General features: G+C 40.3%; 1 protein-coding gene across 2 annotated transcripts in view; it reads right to left on the reverse strand.

The window, feature by feature from the left end:
• ripor3 (RIPOR family member 3) overlaps nucleotides 1–16,885 on the reverse strand; it is a 76,369-nt gene extending 59,484 nt beyond the window's left edge. For both annotated transcript variants that reach the window (XM_036001975.1, XM_031277178.2), the window contains exon 1: nucleotides 16,581–16,885. The gene's annotated coding sequence lies outside the window, so the exon portion shown is untranslated. The remainder of the gene's footprint in view (nucleotides 1–16,580) is intronic.
• Between the last annotated feature and the right edge of the window lie 1,684 nt (nucleotides 16,886–18,569).

Below are 18,569 nucleotides of genomic sequence, written 5' to 3' on the forward strand. Positions count from 1 at the left end.
ATGAAGATAATGACCTCTTCTGAAGAGTCCATCATGTTTTTTTAATCCTCCGTGTCCTGCTTGGCTACTAGCAACTGCGTAGAGGAGGGGTCGGGGCGCATGTGTGATCACTGAAGGCTTGTATCATGTGGACGCGCCAACAGTTTTGTTGTCATTACTTAGAATTCCTCATGGGGGTGACAGAAACTACGCACTATAGCTTTAAATAAAGTTAACTGTTCACACAATACAGTAACGTGAGCTATTTAAAATAACTGGTATTTATTTATATTATACATGGTTAAACCTCATTTTCTCTTACCAGTGTATCACCATGTGTACTTCGTCCACAGCAATCCCACCAATCGGTCCCAAAACGTCCCAGTTAGAGAGGAAATGCCAAAAACATATTCTTTTGAAATCTTTACAATCATTCCCTTAAAGAACCAAACAGGCCTGCCTTGTTGCACGATCAATTTTTTTTCTTCAAAGCGTGCCGTTTTCAGCGTGTAGCTTGCTACATGATTCCAGTGTCTTTATTTTAGAGCCTGCTACAACCTCTTGAAGAAAGACAGTGATGTCGGCCAAAATCGCAGGAAGTCCCGCAGGTCTCATCGAGCCTTATGGAAACTACCCTGGAAAGTAAAACTATTCACATTTAAAAACTCTAAAACCAAGAAGAGTTACAGAGAAGTTAAACACAAAGTAGTTAAAATGTCTCCAACAGTTTGACAAAAATCACACAACTATTTTGGAGGTTTATTTATATTCCCAAAACAAAAATAACTTTGGCAATCAAATGACAAAATGTGTTCTCCTGCGCTGTATTTTATTCAATAGAACAGAGGCAGAGCTCCATGTTATTACACTAGACCCCCGGGGTCTGTGATTTACTAAATGAGCTGTCAGTTCCATGTGATGGTTCTGTTAAACCAATATTTTCTCTCTCTCTGCAGAGACAATAAGTCCCACATTTAAAGAAAAATGTCAGGGTTCAATTCTGGAGTGAGACAGAGAACATAAGTGCTCACATCTTTTACTTAATTCCATAATGTAAAAACACTTAAATATAAGTAAAAGTATATAAGTATTATCAGCCAAATGCTCTTTAAGTATCAAAAGTAAAAGTACCCTTTCTGCAGTAAAATGTCTCCTGTGACTGATATATTATTATTACATATGTCATTATCAGATTGTCAATACTAATGCAATGTGTAAATATCATTTTACTGTCGTGGCTGCTCGAGGTGGAGCTAGTTTGAACTACTTTTAAATGTTAAATCTAGTCCAGTGGTTCCTAACCTAGGGGCCGGGCCACTCCAATGGGTCACCTGATAAATCTGAGGGGTCATGAGATGATTAATGGGAGAAAGAAGAAGAGACAAAGTTCTCATATACACATTTATATTCATTATTTGGACTTTTTTAGTGAAATATTGGATACTTTTACCTTTTTGGGCCTTAAACAGTTATTTATATGAAACCATGTGAGAGGATTAAAGGGGAAATGTAGATAGATAGATAGATAGATAGATATACTTTATTAGATTATTTATTACAAATTGGGATATTACTCTGTTACAGCAGCAATTTACAGGGACATACATACTCACTCACACATATACAGAAAATACATGAACTATACTAGAAATAATAAATAACATAAAATAAAATAAGATAGCAAAAGATAAAATGCCGTCTCTTTGGGGGAACTGCTAACAACTCAGACGTGAAGCATGATGAGGAGTCTCAACTGGAGTTAAGGGGTCACAAGCCAAAAAGATTAAGAACCACAGTTTGGATTTTAAACATTAGCTTTTACTGCTGAGCCAGCAATCGTTTTCAACTGTTTCAAACCGCTGCCAAATAAAAAGTTAATGCTAACTGAGGTCAACAGTAGTCTAACCCTTCAACCTGCAGTGTGCAAAAATAAGAAACTATATTGAGCCTGATGATCATAAATAGAGAGTGTATTTTAAAGACTTTTACTGCAGTCTTGCTTTATTGGGCAGCACAGAGCACTGCATTGTGACAGGAAATATGTGAGCGAGCAGACAGAGCCACCTCTCAGTGGTTGGGAACAGTTAAAAAAACTACAATGTGCCAAGTGTGTCTGACTGCTCAGGAAACCCTTAAATCTAATAAACGACACATTAAAATGACGTTCACGTCGTTTCTACAGGCTCTTAATTTGAAAACATAACAGTTTTAGGCGACATTACATTTTGCCTTAAAATATAAAAAAAAACCTCACAGTTGTAAACTTCATGTAATGAAGTAGGAGGATTTATATTTTGGATCCCAAGCTCTAAACTGTTACAGTCAGTGTTGGGCAAGTTACTTCCAAAATGTAATACATTATAGATTACTAGATACTGTCAATTACAATATTACTGTCTCTGAATTGTAATGCTTTACACTACATTTGCGTTACTTTTTTTACTTTCACCAAAATAACAGTGGAAGTATGACTTGGAAAGGTAGCTTGTGAATTTCACCACGGGTTCAATAAAGTTTCATCTTTATCCACTTTAATATATCATAGTTTATTCATAATATTTTGCATAATTAATGTGGATATGCAAAGTAACTAAGAAAAACAAACACCACTAAATGTTGCGTTAAAATGTGTTGTAACTCGCGTTACTGAGATTGTAACGGGTATAATATTACCGAAATTTAATTAGTAATGCGTTATATTACTGCGTTACAGCAAAAAGGAATACATTACTGTAATTGCGTTACTTTTGTAACGTGTTACTCCCAATACTGGTTACAGTCCATGATTTCAATGAAAATAAAATCTATTGTGTGTCCTATTAAAATAATAAATGTAAAACTGAATGGGTCATATGAAAGAGAGCGTGTCCGAGGATGTGTTTATACCAGGACCAGTTGATAGACCAGTTGGGCTGATTTAACCAGTAAGGGAGTGGGTAGTTTCTGGGGCGCCTGATACAAACGGCCCTTTATGTATTCTAATAAAAAAAAAAAGAAGAGACTCTTCACTCCCACTTAAAAACACTAAAACCATATTCTTCACTGCAGCAGTCTTGGAACAATGGAAATGTTTCCTTCCAAAATCTGATATCCACCATTTGAAAAAGAAATCACTCCTCCGCTTGAGTATTATTGTTCTCATTGATGTCAAACACATTCTGGTGCTAAAACACTTTAAGTGAGATCATTACCTGCAAAGACGATTGTTTTTCTTCCACTACTGCCAATGTCAGCATCTACCAAAATGTATGGTATAAAAACCCTCCTGATAGATTATTATAAACTGGTTAGCCTTGAGCTCGTCAACCAATGTGTTTGTTTTATTCTGTCACTTTATGACTGGATACCATTCAGGATTGTGATTCTGAATCATCAAATTATTCTGAATCATACAAAGGATGTTTTTTTTGGTTTATCGTTGACCTTTGCTTTGCCGGCTTTGGCTGGTAAGACATCTTCAGTCATAGACCCTCTCATCATAGATTTAACCATTTATTGCAACAAATGGAAATACAGTTATACTTGGCGCTGAAGGCTCTGCTGAAAATGTTGCTCCCTGGATCAGCTAAGCAGCATGCAAAGCTGAAACAGGGAGGACAATGCTGAAACCCCTCCTGTATACAAGAGTGGGCCCAAATCAAGACATTAAAACCATTTTAAACTTGAATGGTTTTAAATGGACTCTAAACTAGGAAGATGGAGGCTGGGGTGGTGGAGGCAAGCTTTACCAGCAGCAGCAGCAGTGTGATGCAGCATTGGTGTAGCAGGGATCAGTGAGGAGTAGGGAGACATTTAAATGGAGAATGGCTGTGATTGGTTTGTGACTGATGGAAATGATAATTCAATTAGTGGGCATATGACTTCCGTGTCCTGCATGAACTAACGCAATGCTTAATTTAACGGAATAGTTTGAATTTTGACGATTGTGATTGGTTTAAAGAAATGCCAATAAACCAGAGCAAGTTTTTCTCCCATCCCGGAATGCTGTGTGGACTAGCCAGACCCTCCTTCGCAGCGCTGTGGAGGAGGGTCTGGCAAAGCTAGACTACCTGAGATATAACGTGTTCATCAGTGAACCTTTAGAGGTGCTAGTAGTCACGCTAGCTGTTTCCCCCTGTTTCCAGTCTTTGTGCTAAGCTAAGCTAACCAATTCAGACATTAACTCTCATTTCATCTGTTAAATTAAAGGTACAGCTGGCAGCTAGTTAGCTTAGCATGGCATAAAGACTGGAAACAGAGGCAAACTGGCCTGGCTCTGTCCAAAGGTAACAGAATCTGCCTGCCAGCACATCTGAAGCTTAATAGTTAACATGTGAGATGTTATTTGTTTAATCTGTACAAAACTGAAGTCTAGAAACAACATGTGGTTTTAAAGGGTGATAACTCCCATTAAACCACAAGGTATCATTTATAGACTTTGTTTCTTGATATAACTTGTTAATTAAGCAGCTTTAAAAGGTTCTATTAGGCAGATTTTGTTACCTCCTGACAGAGCCAGGCTAGCTGTTTCCCTCTTTTTCCAGTCTTTATGCTAAGCTAAGCTAGCCCAGTTTCCAAACTGGGGGGTGGGCCCCTTAGGGGGGACTGGAGTTATAACTGGCGGGGGCGCAGCGACGCTAAATATAAACAAATGCTGCATGGTTCTGCTGCACTGCTAGTAAAGCATTGAAAAGTTTGTGAAAGGACTGCCAACGGAGAGCAGACAAGGAAGCTACACCAAACACCACAACTACCAAAACAAAGGCAAGAAAATATATTTTGTAAATAATACATATATAAATATAAAATATTTTTATCTACAAAAAAGGGGCCTTGCAGAAAAAGTTTGGTAACCGCTGAGCTAGCCGGCTCCTGGCTGTAGCAGCGGCATCTGGTATTAATCTGTGTTTTAGCAGTGTGGGAAAGGGGATACTTGCTGTAGACTCAAATGGTTTAAAATGGGTTTCACTTGCTTTTAGTTTGTGTTAACTTGCTGTAAAGACTGCAGTGCCAGAGTGTAACTCAAAAGAGTTTGCAGCAACTATAAATAGTTTGCTTCCTTGCCATGAGTTAGATGAGACCATTGATTACCCCTGTCACTACCCGATGTGAGTCGAGTGCAGATATGATTTACGCATGCGTCACTTTGCGACAAGTAGCCCACAAGATGCTAATGGCGTTTTGAGCTAACGTCAGCAATCAAACTCATATATAGCTAAAACGTTTTTCAAATGACTGCTGGCTACAAGTTAGCAATCAAACACAACAAAGGCTGTCACTTGAATGGCGTTTTGAGCTAACGTTAGCAATCATAGATAGCTAAAACGTTTTTGAAATGATTTCCTTCTTCTGTTATTGTATGTAAAGAGAAAAGTTTATTTTATGGATTTCACAAATTTCAGTATGACACATTATGCCGTAAAGCGTTTAAATCTGAGCATGCGCAACTCACATCTACACGCGACCAGAGCCGATCTGACTCGACTAACATCAGGTATGACACGTTATGCTGTAAACCGTTTAAATCTGAGCATGCGTGACTCAGATCTGCACTCGACTCACATCAGATAGTGACAACCCCACTCATGTCCAAAGAGTGATATCAATCTTCTCATCTAACTCTCGACAAGAAAGCAAACAAACGTATTTCCCAAAATGTCAACAACATTAGTTACCATTCAAACTCTTACCTCCTCCTCTTTGTCTGTGATCATTCCTGAATCTAAATATCTGTATTGCTCAATCTCTGAATGGTTTGTTTTTGTCAGTACATAAAAACAGGACATTCTTTATAGAAATTATGACCCAAACACTGGACGCCAGCCCTGACCTTCCCCTGATGACATACCCTAAAGTGAGCAACAGGAATTGAGTTTGTTTGACTATTGAGAATATTTGTTCTCGGATGTGAAGGACTGTTTTAACTTTTTACACTCAAAGCAAATCTACAGTGCCAAAATCTTTGGACACAATCAGTTTTTGACCTCTTTGGGTCACCAGCTGAAGTTTCCTGAGAGGACAGTTACTGTGGAAGAAGAGACAACCTCTGTTTGTGTTTCAGTTTCACACACTCCTGTAGCTAAAGGCATCTTGAATGCAGAAAGAACAGATTATGTGGAAATTCACCTTTTTCCCCACTTCAGACTGAAGGAGTTGGTAGTGGTTATCAATTATTTAACACACACCATATGATGCAGCTAAAACATGTGTTTAGAAAGAATATGTTTACGGCATTTTTCCTTCATGTCTGTGCAATAACTTTTCTATTCACTGTTCCCTACATTCTGTTTTTATATTTAAGTATTTATTTATACTATGGGTAATATGTATATGTTTGATGAGTATTTATAGTATGAGTAATGTGTATGTGGTCATGAGTGAGGTGTGTGTACTGTATATATATTATATTTTAATTCTGCAAACTGGATTGCTCCAGCTAAGTTTTGTTGTGTAAATATGTGCACTGACAGTAAAGATCTATCCATATATCTTCTCTAACTGGGACGTTTTGGGACCGATTGGTGGGATTGCTGTGGACGAAGTACACGCGGAGATACACTGGTAAGAGCAAATGAGGTTTAACCATGTATCCAGCAAAATTAAATAGCTCACGTTACTGTATTGTGTGAACAGTTAACTTCATTTAATATTGTATGTGGTGTTTTCGCTTGCGATGTGCAAATGTTCCACCAAAACAAGTTCCTTCCCAAGACTATTCTGCAGAGCCACTGTCGCTGCGTCCAGAGCTTAGCGCTGCTCAAGACGATTGTGATTGGTTTAAAGAAATGCAAACAACCGAGAGTGTTTTTTTTCTCCTATCCCAGAATGTATGTGTGGTGTAGCCAGACCTTACTCCACAGTGCTGTGGAGATAGAGCTGGCAATGCGAGATTAGGGTTAGATAGGCCTATTGTTTAGATTTTTATAGATTCAGATTTTGAATCCAATTTTAATTGCATTACTAATTGAATTCTGGAACTTTATTTTATAGGCCAATATAACATCACACCTCCTTTCAAAATAAGAGCTGACCATAGTTGATATTATTTTACAACTTTGATGTAACCAGACAAACAATGCAAGCTTGATGATGAAACCTTTGACCCTAATCCTTTAGAATAAAAGCCACATCTCCGGCTCAAAAATGAAGAAAAAAAAAGATTTTCAAACACACCTCCACACCTCAGATATGTCTGTTTGACTCCCATCATACAGGGGTGAGGACGAGGATGTCCAGAGGCTTTCGTTATGAATGGAAGATGAAAACATTTCTGGTGCTTAACAGTTAAAACGAGCCCTGGCCTGAAAGCAAAAACCCTCTTTAAAAAGGTCAATTTAAAAAACACCTTTATTTTCTATCTTGTCATGCATCACAACTTAAACATTTGCTGTTTTATATTTTTGTTATTTGAGATGGACTTCTTAAAGTGCTCATATTGTGCTTTTTGGCTTTTTCCCTTTCCGTTATTGTGTTATTTATCTTTTTTGCGCATGTTATAGGTTTACAAAGTGAAAAAGCCCAAAGTCCACCCCAAAGGGACTTACCATCTCCAACAGAAAACACTGTTCACAAACTGCAACTCCAAACAGCTCTATTGTAGTCCAGCCTTTATTTTCGTGACGAACGTGCGTCACTTTGTAACACACGTTATAATGCTCACCTAGCTGCTAGCATGGCACACCCTCATACTTTACTTCTGACTGGCTAGTAGTCCTTACCTAGGTACTGCACATGTGCGACTCCCAACAAAGATGGAACAGAAGTGAGATGTCTCACTCTGTAGCTAAAACAGAGAGCTCAACACACAGGGTGAAAAGAGGAGCTGCAGCAATGTGCAATACAACAACAATATGGTGTTTTTTGAAAATTAAAACATGTAAACCTATTCTGATATAACCTCTAAATACAATTATGAACCTGAAAATGAGCATAATATGAGCACTTTAATAATAACTGATATTAAAAATAATGCTTTAATCATTTAAGCTTAACAGTGTACCACATAGGTGACTACATTATGTAGACAGAGCCAGGTTTCTAATATTTACCACTAAAAATGTGTCTCAGGAGGAATGATAAAACAATAGATAATTGGAAAAAGTATGTCTCCTAATGGATTCTCAGCAGGTTCTTGATATGCAACCACATGCGCAGCTCGCAGCAGAGATCAACAAATCCAAACATGTTCACATTCTGGAAAAAAAAATGTCAATAAAAACTGAGTGAGGCAGATACACCAACACCATATTTTGACTAAATAATCCGTGGAATGTGCTGAGCACATAAACTTTGATTGGTAGCCTCCTTCATTGTCACTCTTCCAGTTTATAATCACAGGTGACGAACCTCTAACCAGCCACAACAGTTTTCCAAGAGATAAAACAGTAGTCAAACTCTATCGCCTCCAGAAATGTTTCTGGAAAGAGTTGAACATGTGGCTGCAGTTTATCAGTCTCAGTACAGCTCTGCAATCACACCTGTGCTGCTGGATTACTTTTCCTCTATTGACACTTGATATTATTAGTTAGCAAATGAACAGCTTTATGATGCTTTCTGCTGCCAGAAATAAAATGATTCTGTCTTCTATAAGTTTCAGAAAGTTGTCATGTGGAGCAGCAGGAGTGGATTTTTCTCTCACTTCATCATTTCTCCAGAGAGCTCAAAGCGTGGGGCAAGGTAAGGTGTGTGTGTGTGTGTGTGTGTGTGTGTGTGTGTGTGTGTGTGTGTGTGTGTGTGTGTGTGTGTGTGTGTGTGTGTGTGTGTGTGGGTAAAGTGGTTGTCAGATGATGTCATGTGAATAATTGGAAGCAGCACAGGTGTGTGTGTGTGTTTGTGGATAATAAATGCAGTTGAAGGCATCAGGGAATAGAGCTGCTATGTTGGCAGGATGAGCTTGTTGCTATAAATCACTGAGGCTGTAAATCTACACACACACAGACACACACGTGTATCGGTGTTTTAAGCCCACAACGTCTCCTTCCAGGCAGCGCTGCCTGGAAGGCACTAGAATTAGGCTATGGTTAAGTTTAGGGTTAGGTGCCTTGAAGTCAACGGTCGCAGCGCTGCCTGGAAGGAGACATTGGGGGGCTTAAAACACCATTGAGCGACACTCACACAATGCAAAAACATGCACTGAACACAGATACAAACACACACACACACACACACACACACACACACACACACACACACGGCAGCCACCTCAGATTAGTGCAAGTATCACACCTCTTTAAGAAATGATGATTCATCCAACAGCTGTTTTCCTAACTACACACACACACACACACACACACACACACACACACACACACACACACATATATTCAACACAGACACACACAGAGACAATTCCCTTTCAGATTGTAGTCTTGGCCTTTAAATAAACACACCAGTGAGAAGATTTTAATCATCAATCAATTTATTTTGATCATGTAGATATATTATTGATCATCTTAACACTGGACCTTCACATATATTACACTTAAGTTTAAAGGGTCACATCACCCGGACCACAAAAGACACCCTTTACTACTTTAATATTTCTTCGGTCGAAAATATTCCCACTGTACCACCAGTTGTAGTCTTGTGTTTAGTTTACCACACTCAAAGTCATGTTCCCGATCGCCACAATAATGGCCTTAATGCTTCTGTTCCTCCAAATTAAGAGGACTATCAAACGTATGTAGCTTTCTGTCTGTGTCAAAGAATGGAAGAAAGTCTTAAATCAAAGCATGTATCACTTTTTACTGAACAGAATTAACATGTCAGATTTGGTTTTCCTGTCCCTGATTTCTTTGGTCCTGTTGTAAAGTCATTCAGCAGATATTCTGGTCACATTGATAAATACAGCAGAGAGTCTTTTCAGCAGGGCTTGTTTACACTGATTATCCTAATGTGTCTAAATGAATTGCTTGTGATTTATTTATGTAAATGTGCTGCATCCCTTTACACCTGTCAAATCTTTCTTTAAAACACACACTCAGACTGTGTCAACTATCTCATTTAAACATTTTTTTTTTGCTAAACTCAGTTTTCTACCAGCGTTAAACAATTTATACATTCTGTTTTGAAAAAGTTCGGTGTGGGTTGGGGGCAACCAGTTTTTCCATCCCTGCCTCCTCCAGTTGAGCTTAAAGCTAAAGTGCGTAACTATTTTATATTAATGGGTGTCCGTTACATTCAAGCCATTGCCTTTCAGCACAACAAAATTCAGCTGGCTATGTTTACAAAATGGTGTAGTCTGGCGAGTTTCGAGCGCAGAAGTTCGAGTGATAGGTTTTACGTCACCGCAGAGAAAGAACAACAGCAGCGTTCAGCTTTGGAGACAAAGAGGGCATAAAAACTACAAGATAACGACCTCTTCTGAAGAGTCCATCCTGTTTTTTTAATCCTCCTTGTCCTCCTTGGCTACTAGCAACTGTGTGGAGGAGGTGTGGGGGTGGTGTGCGACCACGGAAGGCTTGTATCATGTGGATGCAGTGTTGTTATCATTACTTAGAATTCCTCATGGGGGCGACAGAAACTTCGTACTATAGCTTAAATACAATTCAGTTACATTTAGAGACCATCCTCCCTGAAAAAAAAACCCATAAGTCATTTGTTTAAGCAGCAATCACGACACATATTTACGCTTATAGTGTTGGTGCCCTCTAGCGGCTGTAGTAATTATACGGTAGCAGAGCAGGAAGTAAGGTGACGAAGTATAAGAGCGCCACATTCCACGTTAGGAGGCAGGTTTGGGCGGTGGATGGGTCAAAAAAAACACAGGACTTTCACCCAGGAGACCGGGGTTTATGTCCCGTTTGAAAATAAAAGTAAACGTCGAGTCTTTTTGGCATTACTGAACAAACGGTAGTACATCACATTCTGCGACACGTGCATAATCAGATTTAAAGTAATTTAACAAATGTACTGACTTCAACCCAAATTATGACCTTTTTCTAAACTTAAAGGGGTGATAGAATGATTTTATGGGGTATTTCACACTATTCCTTAAGGTCTCCTAATAGGGTATGTAACATTGGTTTGGCTGAATATTGCTCAAATGCTATTTTATTAGGCCCTTAACTACCCTGTGAATATGACTCTATTTGGAACAAGAGCTTTTCTTCCAAATATGGTATGCTCATGAATATTTAGATGAGCTGTGCGCTGATTGGTTTGAGCGAACCCCATAGAAACACATTGGAGACAAGACAGCAGGTCTCATATTTCAGACACTGCAAAGTTATACATTGTTTTCGTTATTAAATTCACTTCTGAGACTTTTAGACTTTTAGACTTTCAATATGTGCCGTTTTACGAAAATTGATGGCTAATTGCAAATTTGGTAAGACGTGTCGGACTTTAGGAGCTCCACACAGTCTGACGAGAAAGCGGCAAACTCCATACCCAGTGAAAGTCACCGTTTCTCGGTTACTGGACTACCGGGGCTCGGGGCTCCGCGGAGCTCCGGAGCTGGCTGGCTGCCAGCTGCCGGCATAACTTTCGTATATTTACAGTTTGAATTTCGTCACGTCATTTATAGAACCTCTACCCCAAGGTCTTATAAAGCTAACTATGGTGTCCGATTTCAATTTAATGCATTTTTGTGAACATTAGGGGTCTCCTTAGGAGGAGCTGCTTGCTAGGCTAGCTATGTGTCCCATTTAAACCTATGGGAAAGATCGTTGCTACACTTTCGGCATCATTTTCGTATATTTACAGTTTGAATTTCGTCATGCCACTTATAGAACATCTACCCCAAGGTCTTATAAAGCTAACTATGGTGTCCGATATCAATTTAATGCATTTTTGTGAACATTAGGGGTTTCGTTTCAGAGGTCTAAGAGGAGGCTAGCTAGCTCTCATTGATAGAGCTCCATCCAGCCGCAGGCTTTATCAATGAGACTCGTGGACAAGAGGCGTTTATTTCCACGATCGTTTGTTTAAACAACTCAACATATTATAATTACACACATTATAAGATTAACTGGAACCTGCGGTAAGAGATTGCAACAAGCTCGCTGACTGCGCTCTCACTCACACACAGCGGCCATTTAGCAGGAAGAGGGGAGCTGCAGGCCCTGGAGCTCTGTCAGGGCAGCGGCGTTTGGTAGTCCATTAACCCAAAAAACGGTGACTTTGCGCGGGTATGGAGTACCGTGGGCTGCCAGCCGTGACGGAGCTCCATCTACCACCCAGCAGGCCGGGGTCTGTGAAGGAAGGCAGGCCGGGCGGCGAGGCAGCAACACAGGCAGCACCGGCCGCTGAACTCCCGACACACAGTCGGACAAAATTTGCAATTAGCCATCAATTTTCGTAAAACGGCCCATATTTGACCTCTACATAGTTGATTTCTCGCATAAAAAAGTCTCAGAAGTGAATTTAGTAATTAAATAGCGGACCTCTGGAGATCTGCATGACCTAGCTAGATTCAGAAGACTAAGCTGACCTCAGGTCAGTGGTGTAGCCTATGCAAATGTTGGGGCGTGACAAAGACTACTAGGAGTTGAGATCATGACGTCATCATCTAGCTTTGTTGAGATTCGCCTGTTTTCAGCGGCAGTTTCAAAATGTGAGATTTGCAGAGGATAGGGGTATCAATGGGATTTTGAGCTTCTATGTATGTCCTATTTACCCATCGAACTGTCGTTATTCAACTATGACAAGGTTAAATTGGTTTTGCATCCTATTACCCCTTTAACTAAGTTGTGTTATTCCTAAAGCAAACTAAACTGAGACTATTTTACAACGTTAACGTGTTTAAAACCGAGTCCTCCGGTTTAGATATGAGGACAGAAAACACTCCTGTGGGTCGTATTTTCTTCCACCGCTAGGGTCCGTAATTTATCATCATATGGTTTGGAGGACTTGTTGTAAATTTGACATGGCATTTCACGTGTTTCCAAAGCACAAAAATGATATACAACTAGGGCAGTGCCCGTTGAAAATGTTCCTGTTTGGAACGGGCAGATTACTTGGCCTGTGGTATTGCTGCTTGTAGAATTCATCAAAACCAAATTGTACCCAAAAATTACTTAAAGAAGGACCCCAAACCACTTCATATGCAACTCCCCTGTATAGCCTACTACTAACTTATAGATTTACCTGACAGAGAACGTTGCAGATTCAGAATGTAATCACAAAATATCACAATGACAATGTGGAGTAATGTGGCTCAGTGGGTAGAGCAGGTGCACATATAATTAGAGGTTTATACCTTGATGCAGTGGTCCAGGGTTCGACTCCAACCTGTGATGATTTCCTGCATGTCTCCCCCCCCCCCCTTTCTCACCTAGCTGTCCTGTTGAATAAAGGTGGAAAAGCCAAAAAAATAATCTTTAAAAAAAGAAAATGTGGAGTAATCAGACTTTAGCCTCATGGACTCATGGCAGTGCGCTACCCACCCGGCCCGTTATGAGAGCTAAACAGCACACATCTGCATTAATCAACCACCAGAACCGGACTGTGTGCGTGTGCAGAGAGAGAGAGAGAGAGAGAGAGAGAGAGAGTGAGAGTTTTCTCTCTCTCGTGTCGTATGATTGTTAACGAATTTAACATTTCGGCAGAGGTGTTAATTTCCATACAGGTTTAGTGGCTTAACAGTTAACAGTGAAATATGGATTTGATTCGCGCGGGTATTTTGGCGACGGTAATGTTATTAGTTAGCAGTAGACTTAATTAACCCTGGGGTGAGTCTGATGACAAGTGCTGTGTCTGCCAGGTTCAGCTCTGAGATTTTCTCGCATTGCACAGCGCTGTGAAGGAATAATCTGAAGAACCTTATTCTACACAACACGCGATGAGGTGTATTTCACATTTTAGCTGCCAAAGCTCCGCTGACTCCACTGAGCTCACTCAGTGTGCAGTGTGAGAGGGGGAGTGGCCAGCGGCTAGGGCAAAAGCCAATGTGTGCTTCTTTTAACGATATATATTTAACAATTTTGCATTTCTAATCCAAACAAAGTCAAACTTGGCACTGCACTTACTCGTGCCCGTCACAAGACACCTGTCAAGTTTGAAATCCATCAGACTAACGGTTCCAGAGATATGCGCATAACACACACACAGAGAGACAGACAGACAGACAGACAGACAGACGTTCCTGCAATTTATAGATAGATGAAATAAAAGTGACAAATAGATGATGTGACTAACAACCAAATGGTATACACACACCAGTTAATGTGTATCACAGCAGCAATACAACCATGAACACAATACTATACATCTGCACCGCACGCTTCATTAGACCACAAAGACAAACTCTATTAATCTGGTAATGATCGCGTTCGTTTGTGATGCGTCGGCATCCTCACCGCTAATGAAACCATTGTTAAGACGTCTGAGCCACTTACAGTGAAACCAGCGAGTGTGGACCAGATTTAGACGACACACACACACACACACACACACACACACACACACACACACACACACACACACACACACACACACACCCTGACCAGTGTTAGCATTTAATGCAACCACAATTGAACCAGTGACCTCCTACTGACTCCATCTAATCAGTCAGACCCCCTACTACTGCCAGGACACACACACACACACACACACACACACACACACACACACTGCAAGAGTACAAATTGAAGTTGACAGAACCATGAACTCAGGGAACTTGAACTGCAGCAGCACTCTGAACTAAAAACTAAAAACACCAACTAAAAGGTAGATGGTGGGAGTGAAAAGTGAGAAACAGAATGAAAGGTTAGTGGTGGGGGGGGGGGGGGGGTAGGAAGGGGGAGAGAGAAGGGTGAGCGAGCAGCAGATCCTGACCCGGCTTGTTGTGTTGATGTTTGCTCTGGCAGCTCGTCAGTTTGAGTTGCACTCACTCGGGGGGTTCATGAGAAACTGACGCTCATCTGGCTCTAAGAGCAAAACCTCCATCCAACGATGGGGTGGGGGTGGGGGTGGGAGGGGGGGGGGAGGAGAGAGGGACAAGAGAGGTTTGCAGGCAAAAATCAGAAGAGAAGAGGGTTTGCTACTGTAGACTTACGCTGCAGAAACACAAAACGTTTTAAACATATATTTAAGATATTGTAGGATAAAAGAATTTGGACAGAGAAAGGGAATCCCTGACAGCATTGTAGTGGGATAAAAGCAAACATGAAAAAACTTAAAGTGGTTTGCCCTTTTCATCGGAATGACATCCAAAGTATGAAACTGAAACCAAATACGTATAAAAGTCAGTTTCTGCAGCTGAAAAGCTGCCAGCCTTGGGTTGAAAATATGCTCAGGGACGGGGGGAGAAATCTGATTACTGACCAGTTGTTCGTAAACGTTGGGCCTAGAGGGATCAGGGGATTGCAGTGCATGTAAGTAGAAGTGTTGAAAACAGAGAGTAGGTAGGAATGAATGAAAAGCTGAAGACGCAACAAAACTGAAGATCAGCCAACGTTTCTACAAGCAGAATCATGTTTCTGCTGTTTTGCTTTGGAGGGGAACTGAAGATCTGAAAGTAAACTGTAACAACCCTGCAAAGTAACAAAAAAAAACTCATGTTACTCCGCAAAAACAGCAGATCAGAACAGATATGATGGTAATCAGTGGTGAAAGAAGTAATAAATACTGCATTGAAAATTCTACTTAAGTAAAAGTATGTAAGTATCGTCAGGAAAATGTATTTAAAGTACGTACTCAATGCAGAAAACCCCTCAAATTTTAGAAACTGGAAACGAACCAAACAGTTCTTTTAATCAACTTAAGTGTTTAATGGTCTAATCAATTCTGCTGTACTTGTAGGCTGTTATATTGTTGGGTAGTTTAATTTACAATAAAATATCATATTTTAGAAACTACATGTGTTTTGTGTGCAAAAATCTTAATTTGTAAAGTAACTACAGTAGTAACTAAAGCTGTCAGATGAATGTAGTGGAGTTAAAAGTACAATATTTCTCTCTGAAATGTAGCGGAGTAGAAATAGAAAGTGGCCTGACTCAAGTAAAGTACAAGTACCTCAACATTTGTACTTAAGTACAGTACTTGAGTAAATGTACTTAGTAACATTCCACCACTGATGGGGATACTGCAACAGACAGACTCTGAGAAACCTGGAGAAGCAGCATCCCTGCCCCCGTGGGACTTTTCATCCGCTGAGCAGACTGGTGCTCACCTTGCGTCTAAAAACTCCGACTGCATTTATCCACACTCCGCTGCTCCTCAAACACACAACATCTACTAGCCAGCTGTTAGTTTGCTCCATAATGTCATGACAACCACTCAAACGACAAACCTTTCAGTTTGATTTCAAAGCTACCATAGGCAGAGAAAGCTCCTTTGAGTTATTGTATCTACATATTAAAAATGACTTCTTTTTTTTTATATTTACATCAACAATCTTCTCAGGTGCTTTAAACAGACGTTATAGACAACAGCCCTCGTGTTTTCCAGCGGCACAACCAATAAGAGAAAGTCTGTGCAAAAATGTGATGATGCTGATACACTTTTTGAGCTGATGTACAAATTAACTAAAAGGACGCAGGTTCAAACCCCCACAACAGGGACCCTTCCTACCAAAGACACCTTAAAGCACCTTCACTTACATTCTTAATTTAAAACTTTTTTAGAAACACTAAACTCCACATGATCCATCACGAGTGGTAGAAGCGTATTAAACTTACCTGACTGGATGAAGAACCGGTTATTCCCAACTGTCACTCCGAGTCCACCACACCAAACTGCCTCAGCAGACGAGTCATATCCATGGGTGTGTATGTGTGCGTGTGTGTGTGTGTGTGTGTGTGTGTGTGTGTGTGTGTGTGTGTCAGTGGGTTTGGCAGCCGCCTGCTCGGTCCTGATAGCGTTCAGTCTTGCAGCAGCAGAGTTTCAAAACGACGTCAGCGAGACTGGGGAACACAGCGGCGAATTTAAGTTCCCCTCCTCTCTTCCCTCTCAGCTCTCCTCCTCTCCCCTTCTCTGTCACTCTCTTTGTTTTCCTGATCTGCCTCTATTCTCCTCTTCTCTCTCTCTCTCTCTCTCTCTCTCTCTCTCTCTCTCCCTCTCTCAGCTTCCTCTCCACTCCCTCTTTTTTTGTTTCTCTCCTCCTCTTTCAGCGCTTCCCACTCTGACAGCCTGCTCTTTGCCTTTGGTCAGCGTCTTTTTTTTTTTTTTATTTGGTTTAGTTTAATTAGTTTATTTTGAACATGTTAAAACAAATAATAATAAATAAAAGATAAATAAGAACATGTACATTTCAGTACAGGCAAGAAAACTAACAAAATCCTCAGCAAAATGATTGTAAATGTGATGTACCTTAGCCTTTGTTCCTTCTCTTCACCTCCTCCTTCCTCACTGTTTCTGCCACCTTTCCTTGCTTTCTCTCTTGATTTCCCAGCTCTCAACACTCCTTCTATCTGCTCTTTCTTTCTCCCGCTCTCTCTCCAGCACTTTCAGCACTTGTCATTATTAGTTTCTAATCTGTATCTCTAACTCTTTCTCTTCATGTGCCGCCTCCTCCACACACTCACATCCTGCACTAATAATCCATACAGCCTCTTTCTTTCTTGATGTTAAATAGTATGTGTTATTTGTCTCTCTATTTGTTGTTTGTTTATTTCATATGAATGTTTAATATGTTTTTGTAGGCACCAACAACCAAGGCAAATGCCTCATCAGTGCTACTTACTTGGCAATAAATCCTTTTCTGATTGTGATATACTCTCAACTCCTCCTTTCTTCCGACTCCTTTTTTTCTTCCAGATGCTCTCTGTCATCTCTGATCTGTCATTTTCCTTCTTTCCTTCCATGTGACTTCTTATCGTGCTCTCTCATCATTCTTTGCTAAATCCCTTCTTCTTTTCTTCTTCCCTTTTCTCAACTTAAAACCCCCATCTCTCCCTCTCTCTCGCTCTCTCTCTCTCTCTCTCTCTCTCTCTTTCTGCTGTCTCTTGGGATACTCTGTTTCCCTACAACTGTGCACCAGTCTTCTTAAATATATCTTTCATCTTCTCTCTCCACTCTTTTCCTTCCCTTTTCTTACTTTTTCTATTTCTGCATTTCAGAGTAAATATAAATGTTTCAGAAGCCTTCTCCTCCTTTTCCCTCTCTCTGTTTCTTCCCCTCCCCCCCTCCCGCTCCCGCTCTGCTGCGCTCCGCAGTATCATGTTTGGCTTTAAACTGGAGAACTTGGCTCTGGCACGGACCACATACATCACTCACCCCGCTGCTTTATGTCCTGATTTATGGCCATGCGTTGAGAAAATAAGCATTGCACAGCATACTCGTCATCACATCGTCTATATGTTTGGAGACGTTTCTTAGCAATGCCATCAGAACATTTAAATCCGTGACTATAAGAAAGGAAAGGGAGCGTTGTTGTTTGGGTGGAGACTGCATCAAAAGGTTTATATATGTAAATACATGTTGGAATAATCTTGTCCATAACACAGTCAACAAAGAGACGGTTCTGCTGTGTAATATTACAATGGGAATCTAAGTCTTTTCCCTTTTCTGTTTCTCCTGTCTTTTCACACTTCAAACATGTAAACATACCTTTAGAGCATCAGTTCACCCTAATTACAAAATACACATATCGCTTGTAGTATTGGGCAATGTAGATAGTTTTTATTTGACCAGATGTTTAGATATCTCTCTCAGTTTAGAAGAATTCC

Source organism: Sander lucioperca, chromosome 6 (genome assembly GCF_008315115.2).
Source record: "Sander lucioperca isolate FBNREF2018 chromosome 6, SLUC_FBN_1.2, whole genome shotgun sequence".
Lineage (NCBI taxonomy): Eukaryota > Metazoa > Chordata > Actinopteri > Perciformes > Percidae > Sander > Sander lucioperca.